Raw genomic sequence first — 14,941 nt, forward strand, 5'->3', positions numbered from 1 at the left:
CCATTCTGCAGCCATTCAAGAAGTAATTTCAACTTTCAAGTTTTATTATTTAAGAAATACACTTCATGCTGGGTGAGGTGGCTCACGCCTATAATCCCAGAACTTTGGAAGGCCGAGGAGGATCGCTTGGGCCCAGGAGTTTGAGACCAGCCTGGGCAACATGGCGAGACCCCATCTCTACAAAACATTTAAAAATAAGCCAGGTGTTGTAGTGCATGTCTGTGGTCCTGAGGTGGCATACACCTGAGGAAGCTCAGGCTGGAGGATTGCTTGAGCCCAGGAGGTTGAGACTGCAGTGAGCTGTGATCATGCCACTGCACTCCAGCCAGGGTGACAGAATGAGACTCAAAAAAAAAAAAAAAAAAAAAGAAGAAATGCACTTCATAAGGCTTCAGCTGCCATAGAGAGTGATTCCTCTGATGGATCTTGTAAATTGAAAGCCTTTCAGAAAGAATTCACCAGTGTAGATGCCATTCACAACCTTTGTGATTCATGGGAGGAGGTCAAAATATTAACATGAACAAAAGTTTGGAAGAAGTTGATTCTCACCTACACGAATGACTTTGAGGGGTCCAAGACTTCGGTGGAGGAAGGAACTACAGATGTGGAAACAGCAAGAGAACTAGAATTAGAAGTGGAACCTGAAGATGTGACTGAATTGCTGCAATCTCATGATCAAACTTGAATGGATGAGGAGTTGCTTCTTAAGAAAGTGGTTTCTTGAGATGGAATCTACTCCTGATGTAGACGACTGTGAACATTGTTGAAATGACAACAAAGGGCTGGGCACAATGGCTCATCTACAATCCTAGCACTCTGAGAGGCCAAGGCAGGTGGATCACTTGAGCCCAGAAGTTCGAGACAGGCCTGGGCAACATAGTAAGATGTCATCTCTACTAAAAACTTTTTGAAAAAATTTAAAAAAAGAAATGACAACGAAGGATTTAGAATATTTCATAAACTTAGTTGATAAAGCAGTGACAAGATTGGAGGAGACTGACCAATTTTGAAAGAAGGTCTGTTGGGGGTAAAATACTACCAAATGGCATCATGTGCTACAGAGAAACCTTTGTGAATAGTCATTTGACATGGCAAACTTCACTGTTGTCTTATTTTAAGAAATTGCCACAACCACTCCAACCTTCAGCAACCATCACCCTGATCTGTCAGCAGCCACCAACATCAAGGCCAGGCCCTCGGCCAGCAAAATGATTACAACTCACTGAGGCTCAGATGATGGTTAACATTTTTTTGTAATAAAGTATTTTTAAATTAAGGTATGCACATTTTTAGATATAATCCTATTGCACAATAGACTGCAAAATAGTGTAAACATAACTTTTATATGTGCTGGGAAACAAAACAATTTGTGTGACTTGCTTTATTGCAATATTTGTGTTATTGTGGTGATGTGGAACCATACCTGCAATATCTCCAAGGTATGCTGTATACCCAAAAGAAGTAAAAGCAGGCATTCAGACAGATATTTGTACACCAATATTTATAGCAGCATTAGTCACAAATCCAAAAGGTGGGGGCAACCCAAATGTCCATCAACAGACAAATGGATCAGCAAAATGTGGTGTAGGCATACAATGAAATACTATTCTGCCTTAGAAATAAATGAAATTCTAACGTGTACAACATGGGTGAACCTTGACATGCCAAGTGAAATAAGCCAGACACAAAAAAAGACAAATTTTGGATGATGCCACTTACATGAGGTACTTAGTCAAATTCATAGAGAGCAGAATAGCGATTGCCAAGGGGTGGAGTGTTGGGGTGAACAGACGCAACACCAGGTCGTGGGGGTGACAAACTCCAGCGGAGTCAAAGGATTGAGAAAAAGAGAAAAAGAGAAAAAGATAGGACACTAGGAGGCCATTGCTATTGTATGGAGGCCGCGAAGGCTCTGCGCTCTGGGAGCCCACGGTATTTATTGGTAATCCAACAAAGAAACAGGTGCTGAGAATGTGGAGGTCAAAAGAGCATGTTGCATTAAACACATGATTTACAGCTGCGATGGTTTAGCATTTATATGGAACATATTCTGCTTCTTGAGATAATGGGAACAGGAGCCTAGGAGGGCTAGAAGCAAGGAGCCAGCAAGTCTAGACACGTTCCAAAGGACATTATGCAAGCCCTGCCTCAGTTTGCCTCCCAACACTCAGCTTTTTCCCAACCTGCCCCCCTTCTCTTTTTTGTAAAAGAGAAGGTATCGTTATTACTATCATTATTACTAGCATAAGAGCTGGCCTCTTTAAATTGAGCAAGGCAATTGTAGGCTGTGCAGCCCTTAAAAGTGATCCAGCTTCATTTTTCTTAGCCCTCATTCAAACTGGAGTTACTCTGGTTTGGATGCTTCCCACATACTTCCCCTTTCCCTTTTACAAGAGGACGCTTAATCCTAGAGGTTGCAAAAGGATGAAGGTCCATCTTCCGTAACTTCTTCATGCTGAATAGGGGCGATGATACTCCTGCCTAACTATTAGGGTTTCTTGTATTCAGGGTAGAGAGAAGCTGAATCAGAAAGCATTGGTCCATTACGCATGGTGACTCTGGTCACTCTTCGTTCCATCTTGGCATTCAGATTCAACTGGCTCATGGCTCATACTGGGGGAACCCGGTCCATGGTTGGGATCCATGGGTCCCTCCAGTCTCTCGTTCCATGGTCGTGCACATCTTGAGGGCATCCACACGGTTCGTTCATCTCCTGCAAAAACACAAGCATACCGTCATCCCCACATTAGTAAATCTACTGAAACAGAAGCAAAACCTTTTTGTGGTTGTAGCCAGGAGGCATGCAGTTGCTGAAGCATTTGTTAACTCACTTTCTGCCTCTTTGGTTAATTACCACGAGGTAAAACTTTCCACTGATAATGAGAAACAGGCCTTTTCTGATTAACAGAAGGCATGGAGAAAGCAAATTGAGGCTTTTTATTTTATTTTATTTTTTTGAGATGGAGTCTTGCTCTGTAGCCCAGGCTGGAGTGCAGTGGCGCAACCTCGGTTCACTGCAAGCTCCGCCTCCCGGTTCACGCCATTCTCCTGCCTCAGCCTCAGTCCCTGTAGCTGGGACTACAGCAGCTCACCACCACACCCAACTAACTTTTTGTATTTTTTAGTAGAGACAAAGTTTCACCGTGTTAGCCAGGATGGTCTCGATCTCCTGACCTCGTGATCCACCCGCCTCGGCCTCCCAAAGTGCCGGGATGACAGGCGTGAGCCACTGCACCTGACCAGATTGAGGCTTTTCAAACTTTCAATTCACACTGTACAGGTGGGTCCACTAGATGCTGTGGCTCATGATAGATCTTCAGATGTTTGGTGGGCGCCCACACAGGCACCTGATCGTCACCTGGAGACACACAAGCAAATCCTCTTCCCATAAAATTATCTTTAGGCAGGGATCGGAGCAAGTATATTCAGAGGTAAGGAGAATTTGGGGGCCTAATGGCTTCCTGATGTTTGACAGGTGTTCCCTCGGAAGTTAGGAATTCCCTTTCTCTCCATATTGCTGCGTGGGCATGGGGGACTAGGTAAGCATACTTAGAGTCTGTATATAAATTTACCCTTTTTCCTTCTAATTCTAGTGTATAATGGCCCCTGCTTTTGCTAGGATGTCTCTCCCTAACAAAGGAGTGGGGCTTTCAGGCATAATTAGAAAAGCATGTGAAAAGAGTAAAGTTTCCCAGTCACAACTTAGTGCTGGGAGAAGTATCTAGTGACTGGCTCTCCTAGCACCCCTCGGATAGTGACAGATCTGGAGGATAGTTGTCCAGGACAGGAGAGTAAGACTGAGAAGGCTGTGCCAGTGTCCAGGAGACAGTTAACCTCCTGGCCCTCAGTGGTCAAGCATACCTGGGGAGAGTGATGGCATGGGCTGGCGCTTGCCCTGGGCACCCTCAGTCCTGCTGCTGGATTGTCTGGTTAGGGGTTTTGGACTCAGAGGACCTTCGTTCCCTGGGGCAGTGTGCCTTCCAGTGATTCCCTTGACACAAGGGGCAAGGACGAGGGGGCAGCTTATTTCTATTCGGACAATCTTTCTTTCTTTTTTTTTTTTTTTTGAGATGGAGTCTCGCTCTGTCGCCCAGGCTGGAGTGCAGTGGCCGGATCTCAGCTCACTGCAAGCTCCGCCTCCCGGGTTCACGCCATTCTCCTGCCTCAGCCTCCTGAGTAGCTGGGACTACAGGCGTCCACCACATCGTCCGGCTAGTTTTTTGTATTTTTTAGTAGAGACGGGGTTTCACCGTGTTAGCCAGGATGGTCTCGATCTCCTGACCTCGTGATCCACCCGTCTCGGCCTCCCAAAGTGCTGGGATTACAGGCTTGAGCCACCGCGCCCGGCCCAGAATACATCTTAGGGATGTTTTTGCCTTGGGGGGAACCTTTCCCATCTGAAAAAAAAAGAACATAGGGATGCCAGCATCCCTAGTCACTTTCAGATGAGCATTAGTCCTAGAGCATCCTCTATGGTCCTAAGGCTTATTCCTTTCCAGGGTGCGTAACCACCCACGGGCCTCTGCTTATCAGATTAGTTACGTTCACCGATGTAGCAGTTCTCACCCATTTTCCCGTCTTTCTTGACCACAGAGAAAGGGGTCTGGGCTGCTGGATTCTAGTGGTCCTTTACCAGCGTGCCCAACATTGCCTTTGCGCTCAGAGGTAAATTCTAGAGCTGGGCTGGGTCCCTGAGTATTTCATAACAACCCAACTGCCCCACCAAGATGCATTTCCATAAACAGTTCTTAACGCAAATTCATTTCCAAGCGTGTAGGTAACCTTTTGAGTCAGGATTAAGATAGTTTTTTGATTCTGTGAGTACTTTAATACTTGGCTGAGTGCAAACAGCTCACACATTCAAGCAGACCAATTATTAAGCATTTTTTATTTATTTTTTGAGACGGAGTCTGGCTCTGTCGCCCAGGCTGTAGTGCAGTGGTGCGATCTCGGCTCACTGCAAGCTCCACCTCCCCGGTTCACGCCATTCTCCTGCCTCAGCCTCCCGAGTAGCTGGGACTACAGGTACCCGCCACCGCGCCTGGAAAATTTTCTTGTATTTTTAGTAGAGATGGGGTTTCACCATGTTAGCCAGGATGGTCTCAATCTCCTGACCTTGTGATCTGCCCATCTCAGCCTCCCAAAGTGCTGGGATTACAGGTGTGAGCCAAAGCGCCTGGCCTCCCACCGAGCTTCTTTTAGATGTCCTCGGATGTCCTTTGATGATGCATTCTCCACTTTCACACGCTCTGGCATTCCTTCACTGAGGTCTTTGTCACCCCACATTAAGCAGCCAGGAATGTTGGGGTGATCAGACCCAATACCAGGTCGTGGGGGTGACAAAGTCTGGCGGAGTCAAAAGATTGAGAAAAAAAAACAGTAAGAAATAAAGATAGGACACCAGGGGGCCATTGCTATTGTATAGAGGCCATGAAGGCTCCGCGCTCTGGGAGCCCACGGTATTTATTGGTAATCCAACAAAGAAACAGGTGCTGAGAATGTGGAGGACAAAAGAGTACATTGCATTAAACACATGATTTACAGCTGTGACGGTTTAGCATTTATATGGAACATGTTCTGCTACTTGAGGTAATGGGAACAGGAGCCAGCAAGTCTAGACACATTCCAAAGGACACGATGCAAGCCCTGCCTCAGTTTCCCTCCCAACACTCAGCTTTTTCCCAACAGTGGTGGGAGGGGAGAATGAAGTTATTGTTTATTGGTAGAATTTTAGCTGGGGAAGATAAAATAGTTCTGGAGATGGATGGTGGTGTGGCTAAACAGTGTGAATGTGCTTAGTGCCACAGAACTGCACAACTAAAAACCGTAAGTTTTATGCAAATTTAATCACAATTTTAAAACACAGTCTAATTAGAATATGGTCAAAAGACATAAACACACACTTTCACCACAAAGGATGACCTGTCACCAAAGATGGATGGCAAGTCAGCACATGAAAAGATGATTGGGCTGGGTACAGTGGTAATAGCTCATGCCTATAGTCCCAGCACTTTGGGAGGCCAAGGTGCAAGGATCATTTGAGGCCAGGAGTTCAAGACCAGCACAAGCAACATGACAAGACTCCTGTCTCTACAAAAAATAAAATAAAATTAGCCAGGTGTGGTGGTGCACACCTGTGGTCTCAGCTATTTGAGAAGCTGAGGTGGGAGGATCGTGTAAGCCCAGACAGCAAGGCTGCAATTATCTGTGATTGTGCCACTGCATTCCAGCCTGGGTGACATAGTAAAACCCTGTCTCGTCAGGTGCGGTGGCTCACGCCTGTAATCCCAGCACTTTGGGAGGCCGAGGCGGGCAGATCACGAGGTCAGGAGATTGAGACCATCCTGGCTAACACGGTGACACGGTGAAACCCCGTCTCTATTAAAAATACAAAAAAATTAGCCAGGCATGGTGGCAGCGCCTGTAGTCCCAGCTACTTGGGAGGCTGAGGCAGGAGAATGGCGTGAACCCGGGAGGCGGAGGTTGAAGTGAGCCGAGACTGCACCACTGCACTCCAGCCTGGGCGACAGAGCCAGACTCCGACTCAAAAAAAAAAAAAAAAGAAAAGAAAACCTGTCTCAAATAATAATAATAATAATATTACCAAGTGCTAGAAAGGATCCAGATTCTCATACATTGGGGACATAACATTAAATGACACAGCCACTCTGGAAAAACAGTTTGGCAGGTTCTGAAAATTTAAAAATACACATACCATTACAATCATACAATTACAATTATACAATCTACAATTTCCTGCAGAAATGAAAACTGATGCTCACTCCTAAACCTGTAAGCCAATGTTCTGTGGTGAGCAGGTCTATGTAAACTCCCAAAGACAAAGGGAGGTGAAAGGCTGAAGACAGAGGGTGAAAAATCCAGTTTCTCAGAAGGAAACATTTAATAGGGACTTACAAACAGAAGTGACGTCTCTGGCAGCCAAGAGATGGTGGATGCCCACACCCACCTGCTTTCCAGAAAATATTAATTAGCAAGCTGTTTTTGATAAAACGTGCAGTTGGTCATGGCTCAGACCCTCTTGTGAAACAACTAGGGACCACTGGGGAAGTTAGATAAGCATCTTTATGAGGGGTTATCTATGTACAGGCATTGTTTCTCTATGAGGAGTTGGATGCTATGGGCATTGTTTCTTGACCTTGTTGTGGGAATGGGAGCGAGTTCGTATGCAGACATCAGTCATCATGGCAGTTTTGCTTCAAAATGGTGTTACTCTTGCCATGCAGCAGGCTGTTTTCCTACAATCAGTGTTGATAACAGCGTTATTGGCAATAGCCAAAACTGGATACAGCCCAAATGTCCTTCAATGGGTGAAAGGGTAAATTAATGTAGCCATACTATTTAGCAATAAAAAAAAAAATTGACTGGGCACGGTGGCTCACAACTGTAATTACAGCACTTTGGGAGGCGGAGGCAGGTGGATCACTTGAGGTCAGGAGTTCGAGACCAGCCTAGCCAACATGGCGAAACCCCGTCTCTACTAAAACTACAGAAATTAGGCCAGTGTGGTGGCACGTGGCTATAGTCCCAGCTATTCGGGAGACTGAGGCAGGATAATAGCTTGAACCTGAGAGGCGGAGATTGCAGTGAGCCAAGATGGTGCCATAGAACTCCAGCCTGGGCAACATAGTGAAACTCTGTTTCACAAAAAAAAAAAAAAAGGAAAAAAAATTGATACATAGTTTTGTTTTTTGTTTTTTTTATTTTGTTTTGTTTTGTTTTTTGAGACAGAGTCTCACTCTCACCTAGGCTGGAGGTGGCGCGATCTCGGCTCACTGCAAGCTCCGCGTCCCGGGTTCACGCCGTTCTCCTGCCTCAGCCTCATGAGTATCTGGGACGACAGGTGCTTGCCACCACGCCCAGCTAATTTTTTTCTATTTTTAGTACAGATGGGTTTTCACTGTGTTGGGCAGGATGGTCTCGATCTCCTGACCTTGTGATCCGCCCGCCTTGGCCTCCCAAAGTGCTGGGATTACAGGCGTGAGCCATCGTGCCAGGCCTGATACATAATTTGAATGGATCTCAAGGGCATGTCAGCTGATGACAAGAGCCAGTCTCAAAGAGCTATATATTGTATGATTCTTGAAATCATACATATTGAACATTCTTGAAATAACAAATTATAGTACTTGACAATAGATCAGTAGTAGCCAGGAGTTAGGAGTTGGGGAAGATGTGACTGTGAGGTAACAAGGAAGTGTCTTTGTGGCAAGAGAACAATTCTGTAATCTGATTGTGGTGGTAGCTACATGAAAATGTATGTGATAAAACTCTATAGTACTACACACACACATACACACACACACACAAATATATTTACAAACTGATGAAATCTGAATACAGTCTCTCCTAGAGTTAATAGTATAGTTGTACCAATGTCAAGTTACTGGGTTTTGACAACTATGGCTATATATTATAATTGGGTAAAGGTACACAGAAAATCTGATTATTATTATTTTTAATAGAGATGAGGTCCCACTATGTTGTCCAGGCTGCTCTCAAACTCCTGGCCTCAAGCCATCCTCCTGCTTTGGCTTTCCAAAGTGCTGGGATTACAGGCACGAGCCATGGCACCCGGCCCGAAAACCTTGAATGAAGGACTTTCTGACACGGACAGAGAACCCAAAGTGTTCTCAAGGACAAATATTCCGTGTAACCATGCAAAGATTTAGTTCTGAGAGAAGCCTAGTTGGTCAATTTACACCTTGAAACCTCTTTTAGGAAAATCTAGTGAGCATAGAGATGCAGTCATTTTGAAAAGATTATGGATTTAAAATTCACTACTTTGACCTTTTGTGTTTTTTACTCTGTAAACTAAAAATAAAATACTAAGCCCCCCAATCAACTGAACGGACCCTCACCCCCTTGCCCAAGGAGATCCCCAAGACAACCTAAAAAACAAGTTCAGGTCACTAGATGGGAAGGGAGGTAGGATAACCTCAGTATACTTTTCTCCCTTTGGAGTTTAGGTGCAACTGACCAGCATTAACATTAAAATAGAGATCTTAAGACTGATAAAACAGACTCTTTATAGCAATAAGATCTCAAATTCCAACCCAACTCTGGCATAGCATCACATGACAGATAACAGGGTCTAAAGGAACTACAAATATTTTGCCCTAAAATATGTTTCTTTGACATATTTTGGAATGGCCTTGCGAAGCTTTGTCTTGGGAAAATTTGCATTCTGTAGAGAATCCCTTCCTTTTCCAGGTCTTTCCCTGATCCAGGAGAAATTCAACTAAGAGTCTGACACCTTTTAAGGTCTGATAAGAGACATTTACCATCTATATACTCTGAAGCCTGCTACTCAGAGGCTTCATCTACCTAACAAAAACCTTGGCTTCCACAACCCCTCTTAACTCAAGCATTTCTTTATGCTGACTTCAATTCTTCAGGAAAAGCTTAACTCTTTCAACCAACTGCCAATCAGAAAATCTTTGCATCCATCTATTTCTGAAAGCATCCCGCTCCCAACTTGGAGATGTCCCACCTTTCCTGGCTCAACCAATGTATACCTTACATGTGTTGATTTATGTCTTTGCCTGTAATATCTGTCTCCCTAAAATGTATAAAATCAAATGGTAACCCAACTGCCTTGAACCCATGTTCTCAGGACCTCCTGAGGCTGTGTCATGGGCCAAGGTCACCAAATTACAAGGTTCAGAATAAACTTCTTTAAATATTTTACAGTTTGACTTTCTTCGTTAACAACTTTTGAAGGGGTGGCCTGCCCCTCCACACCTGTGGGCGTTTCTCGTTAGGTGGAACGAGAGACTTGAGAAAAGAAATGAGACACAGAAACAAAGTATAGAGAAAGAAAAAGTGGGCCCAGGGGACCGGCGCCTGCACCGGTCTCTGAGCTCCCTCAGTATTTATTGATCATTATCTTTACTGTCTTAGAAAAAGGAAAGTGGCAGGATAACAGGATCATCGTAGGGAGAAGGTCAGCAGTAAGACACATGAATAAAGATCTCTGTGACATGAATAAGTTTAAGGAAAAGTGTTGTGCCTTGATATGCATATGCAAACATCTCCATAAACCTTTTTAGTGCATGAAGAGCAGCATTGCCGCTAGCAAGTCCCACCTTCAGCCCTAAGGTGGTTTTCTCCTTTCTCAGTAAACAGAACATACAATTGGGTTTTACACCAAGATGTTCCATTGCCCAGGGACAGGCAGGAGACAGATGCTTTTATCTATCTTAACTGCCAAGAGGCTTCTTTCCTCTTATACTAGTCCTCCTCAGCACAGACCCTTCACAGGTGTCAGACTGGGGGACGATCATGTCTTTCCCTTCCCACGAGGCCATATTTCAGACTATCGCGTGGGGAGAAACCTTGGACAATACCTAGCTTTCCTAGGCAGAGGTCCCCGCGACCTTTGACAGTGTACGTGTCCCTGGGTGCTTGAGATTAAGAGAATGGTGATGACTTTTCACAAGCATACCGCCTTCAGGCACTTGTTTAACAAAGCACACCCTGCACAGCCCAAAATCCGTTAAACCTTGAGTCACCACAGCACATGTCTCTTGCAAGGACAACGTTGAGGGTAGGGTCACAGATTAACAGCATCTCAAATACAGAACAAAATGGAGTCTCTTATGTCTACTTCTTTCTATATAGACACAGTAACAGTCTGATCTTTCTTTTCCCCACAAACTTTTAAACAGAAAATTCCACCTAGCCTTTCCAAACTGGCCAGTTTGAGTTTGAAAGGAAGGCACGTGTACTAATGAGTATCTACAGTCATTATTTCAAAAGAACATTCTCAGCCGGGGCCTATGACTCACATTGCCTTCCAGACTAGCTACACAGACTCAGTGTTCCTGGCTTTTCTGGATCTCTGTATTAAATATAGCTCAAGAATACTGTCCTTTGTTTAGACCACAGTCCAGATCCTGGCTTCTCTTTGGGCTATCATTCCTTCATCTTGATGTCTCTGTCAAAGGCATGTGAACCAGAGCAACTCCATATTGAATAGGAGCTGGGTAAAATGCGGCTGAGACGTACTGGTGAGATACAGGACTAGCTGGATTTCCTAGGCCGACTAAAAATCCCTAAGCCTAGCTGGGAAGGTGACCGCATCCACCTTTAAACACGGGACTTGCAACTTAGCTCACACCCGACAAATCAGGTAGTAAAGAAAGCTCACTAAAATGCTAATTAGGCAAAAACAGGAGGTAAAGAAATAGCCAATCATCTGTCACCTGAGAGCACAGAGGGAGGGACAATAATTGGGATACAAACTCAGGCATTCGAGCCAGCAATGGCAATCCCCTTTGGGTCCCCTCCCATTTTATGGGATCTCTGTTTTCACTTTATTAAATCTTGTAACTGCACACTCTTCTGATCCATGTTTGTTACAGCTGAGCTTTCGCTCACTGTTCACCACTGCTGTTTGCTGCTGTCGCAGAGCCGCCGCTGACTTCCACCCCTCCGAATCCGACAGGGTGTCCGCTGTGCTACTGATCCAGTGAGATGCCCATTGCAGCTCCTGATCTGGCTAGAGGCTCGCCATTGTTCCTTCACGGCTAAGTTCCCGGGTTCATCCTAATTGAGCTGAACACTAGTTGCTGGGTTCCACGGTTCTCTTCCGTGATCCACGGCTTCTAACAGAGCTGTAACACTCACTGCATGGCCCAAGATTCCATTTCTTGGAATCTGTGAGGCCAAGAACCCCAGATCAGAGAACAAGAGGCTTGCCGCTGTAGCAGGACGAGTGGCAGACAAAACTCCTCAGACACCGAGTTAAAGAAGGAAGGGGTTTATTCGGCCGGGGGCATCGGCAAGACTCCTGTCTCAAGAGCCGAGCTCCCCAAGTGAGCAATTCCTGTCCCTTTTAAGGGCTCACAACTCTAAGGGGGTGCGTGTGAGAGGGTTGTGATCGATTAAGCAAGCAGGGGGTACGTGACTGGGGGCTACATGCACCAATAATTAGATTGGAACAAAACAAGATATGGATTTTCACAGTGCATTTCTCTACAATGTCTGTAATCTACAGATAACATAACCTATTAGGTCAGGGGTCGATCTCTAACTACCAGGCCCAGGTATGGAGCTGGGCTGTCTGCCTGTGGATTTTATTTCTGCTTTTTAGCTTTTACTTCTTCCTTTTTTGGAGGCAGAAATTGGGCATAAGACGATATGAGGGGTGGTCTCCTCCCTTATTCCCCCCTTTTGAGAGTTTCACTGTTTTGATTTGTGGGAGTTCTCATTTTCATTTTCGCTACCCATGTCTTCTTCCAGGACAGATTGATAGTGATTCATATAGTACACTTGTGCTAAAGCATTTTGGTGAACTAAGGTAGCGATGAAGCTTTTTATCATTTGAAGAAGTGCAGGTAGCAAACAAGGGAGCAGTAGGCAGGTTCCCATTATTATTATAACTCCTATCATAAGAGTTTTAGATCCTCCTATCGCTGGGAACCATTTTCCAAATGTGGCCCCAGGATCAAATCCATGCCACATTTGCATGGGCACACGTGCCAGTTTTGTCATATTTCTAACTATTTATTCAACTACTTGCCCTTGATCATGTATGTGTAGACGGCAATTAGTAAGGTTAAATTTTCCACAGACCCCTCCTTCAGCTGCTAGCAAGTATTTTGATAGATAGCATTTCTCATCTGAGTTTCTTGCTGGACCAGAATAGTCAAGGCTCTGCCGGTTTTATTAGTGATTATTTCTAAGACAGCTTGTTACGGTATGATTCAGTTGATCATGTAAATGGGGGTCCGGGATCCCCACGAGCCGTCTTGTGCCCAAGTAGCAGGCCCACAATATTGTATGATTCTCTCAGGGGGCCATTCATGGTCTTTCCAATTTCCTATAGCTATGCTTCTCTTTTCGCAGGAAGCATAGACAGGGAAACCCAGGAGTTCGCCTGTTTTTATGGGCAGTAGGAGGAAAGATGGTTTAATAGTGCCAATAACACAACTACCTGCCCACTGGTCAGGTAATTTGGCATAAGCTCTATGCCTACATATCCAATATAATCCAGTGGGGGCTGTCCAGTCCCAGTGAGACTCCGGGTGGGTCCACACGGTTTGCAACTTTGGGAATTTACTAAATGGATTCCTCTGTTTGATTTGAACTCCACCACATGATTGTTTTTGTGGTACCATTATATAGTTTCTGTCCCAGACAACTAGGTCATCCTATAGGGTGACTGAATTCTTTTCTTTCTTTAGCTATGCCATATTGTCCAATAATTGAGGCTTTTAGGACCCAGAAATTATCAGGGTGATTCTTTTGAGCTGGGAATTCATCAGGAACTGGGTCTGTAGGTACTAATTCTTGGGCTTCCCATGGCCATTGATCTCCTATTACAGTTCCTCCACATACACAACATGAAGTGACATTGAGAGACTGGGCTACATGCTCAGCTAATTGCAAGAACAAATTTCTTGTTTTTCCTGGAATTTCTGGTACTAGCACATTCAGTTCATCAATGATGTGGTGTGATCTCGGCTCACTGCAAGCTCTGCCTCCCAGGTTCATGCCATTCTCCTGCCTCAGCCTCCCGAGTAGCTTGGACCATAGGCGCCCGCCATCGTGCCTGGCTAATTTTTTGAATTTTTAGCAGAGACGGGGTTTCACCGTGTTAGCCAAGATGGTCTCGATCTCCTGACTTTGTGATCCGCCCGCCTCGGCCTCCCAAAGTGCTGGGATTACAGGCGTGAGACACTGCACCTGGCCCAGGCTTCCTTCTAATGGCAAATCTACCTTTAATGCTGGCCAGTCTATCTTACACAAAGTTTTAAGTTTTCCTAGTGTCATAGTACTCCATAGTCTCCTTTAAATTCTTTTTTGAAATTTTTCAACATAGTTCCTAGTAGGGTGGGCTTACTTGTGCCTGACCTATGCTTCTTCGAGATAAAACACCATGCTCACACCACATGCACACCACAAAACAAAGAATGGGTAAAAAGGACACACACACACTTTTGCAGTTTGCACCAAAACAAAATCAAAACCAAAATCAGAACATCCAGAAATCCAAGCCAGGTCAAAACCAAAACCAAAGTATCAAGCAGGCCAAGTCAAGTCAAAAACAAAAACCAAAGTGCCGGTACAGGCACACCATGGGTGATCAGGCCACACTTCCACTCAAATGGAGTGGGCAAGTTTCCAAGACCAGTCCTGTCAAGCAATTCAAACCAAGTCAAAATGAAAACCAAAACCAAAGTGCCAATAAAGGCAGGCCGTGGGTGATCAGGCCACGCTTCCACTCAAACAGAGTGGGCAAGTTTCAAAGACTAGTCTTACCAAATTTTAGATGTCCAGACTCCAAGTGCCCATTCCTTCCTGGTGTTCAGCCACTACTTGGATCCTCCATGGGGGCCTGCCACACACTGCTCTGGCGAGGCGTCCCACTGGGGCAAATGCTTACCTGGGAGCACTCTCAGGATCTGCATCGCTCTGGCTGGTCGGAGTCCCCCACAGGGATGTTCCACAGGGCAGACTTAAGCCACCTAAGAAGCTGCCTCCACTATCTGCCAATCACCTCGCTTACTGATCAAGGAACCAAGAAATGTAGCAGGAGGAGCCACAGACAAAACTCCTCAGACTCCAAGTTAAAGAAGGAAGGGGTTTATTCGGCCGGGAACATCAGCAAGACTTCTGTCTCAAGAGCCGAGCTCCCCAAGTGAGCAATTCCTGTCCCTTTTAAGGGCTCACAGCTCTAAGGGTGTGCATGACAGGGTCGTGATGGATTGAGCAAGCAGGGGGTACGTGACTGGGGGCTGCGTGCACTGGTAATTAGATCAGAACAAAACAAGATAGGGATTTTCACAGTGCATTTCTATATAATGTCTGTAATCTATAGATAACATAACCTGTTAGGTCAGGGGTTGATCTTTAACTACCAGGCCCAGGGTGTGGCGCTGGGCTGTCTGCCTGTGGATTTCATTTCTGCCTTTTA

The sequence above is a fragment of the Mandrillus leucophaeus genome, unplaced genomic scaffold, assembly GCF_000951045.1.
Source record: "Mandrillus leucophaeus isolate KB7577 unplaced genomic scaffold, Mleu.le_1.0 Scaffold57, whole genome shotgun sequence".
NCBI lineage: Eukaryota > Metazoa > Chordata > Mammalia > Primates > Cercopithecidae > Mandrillus > Mandrillus leucophaeus.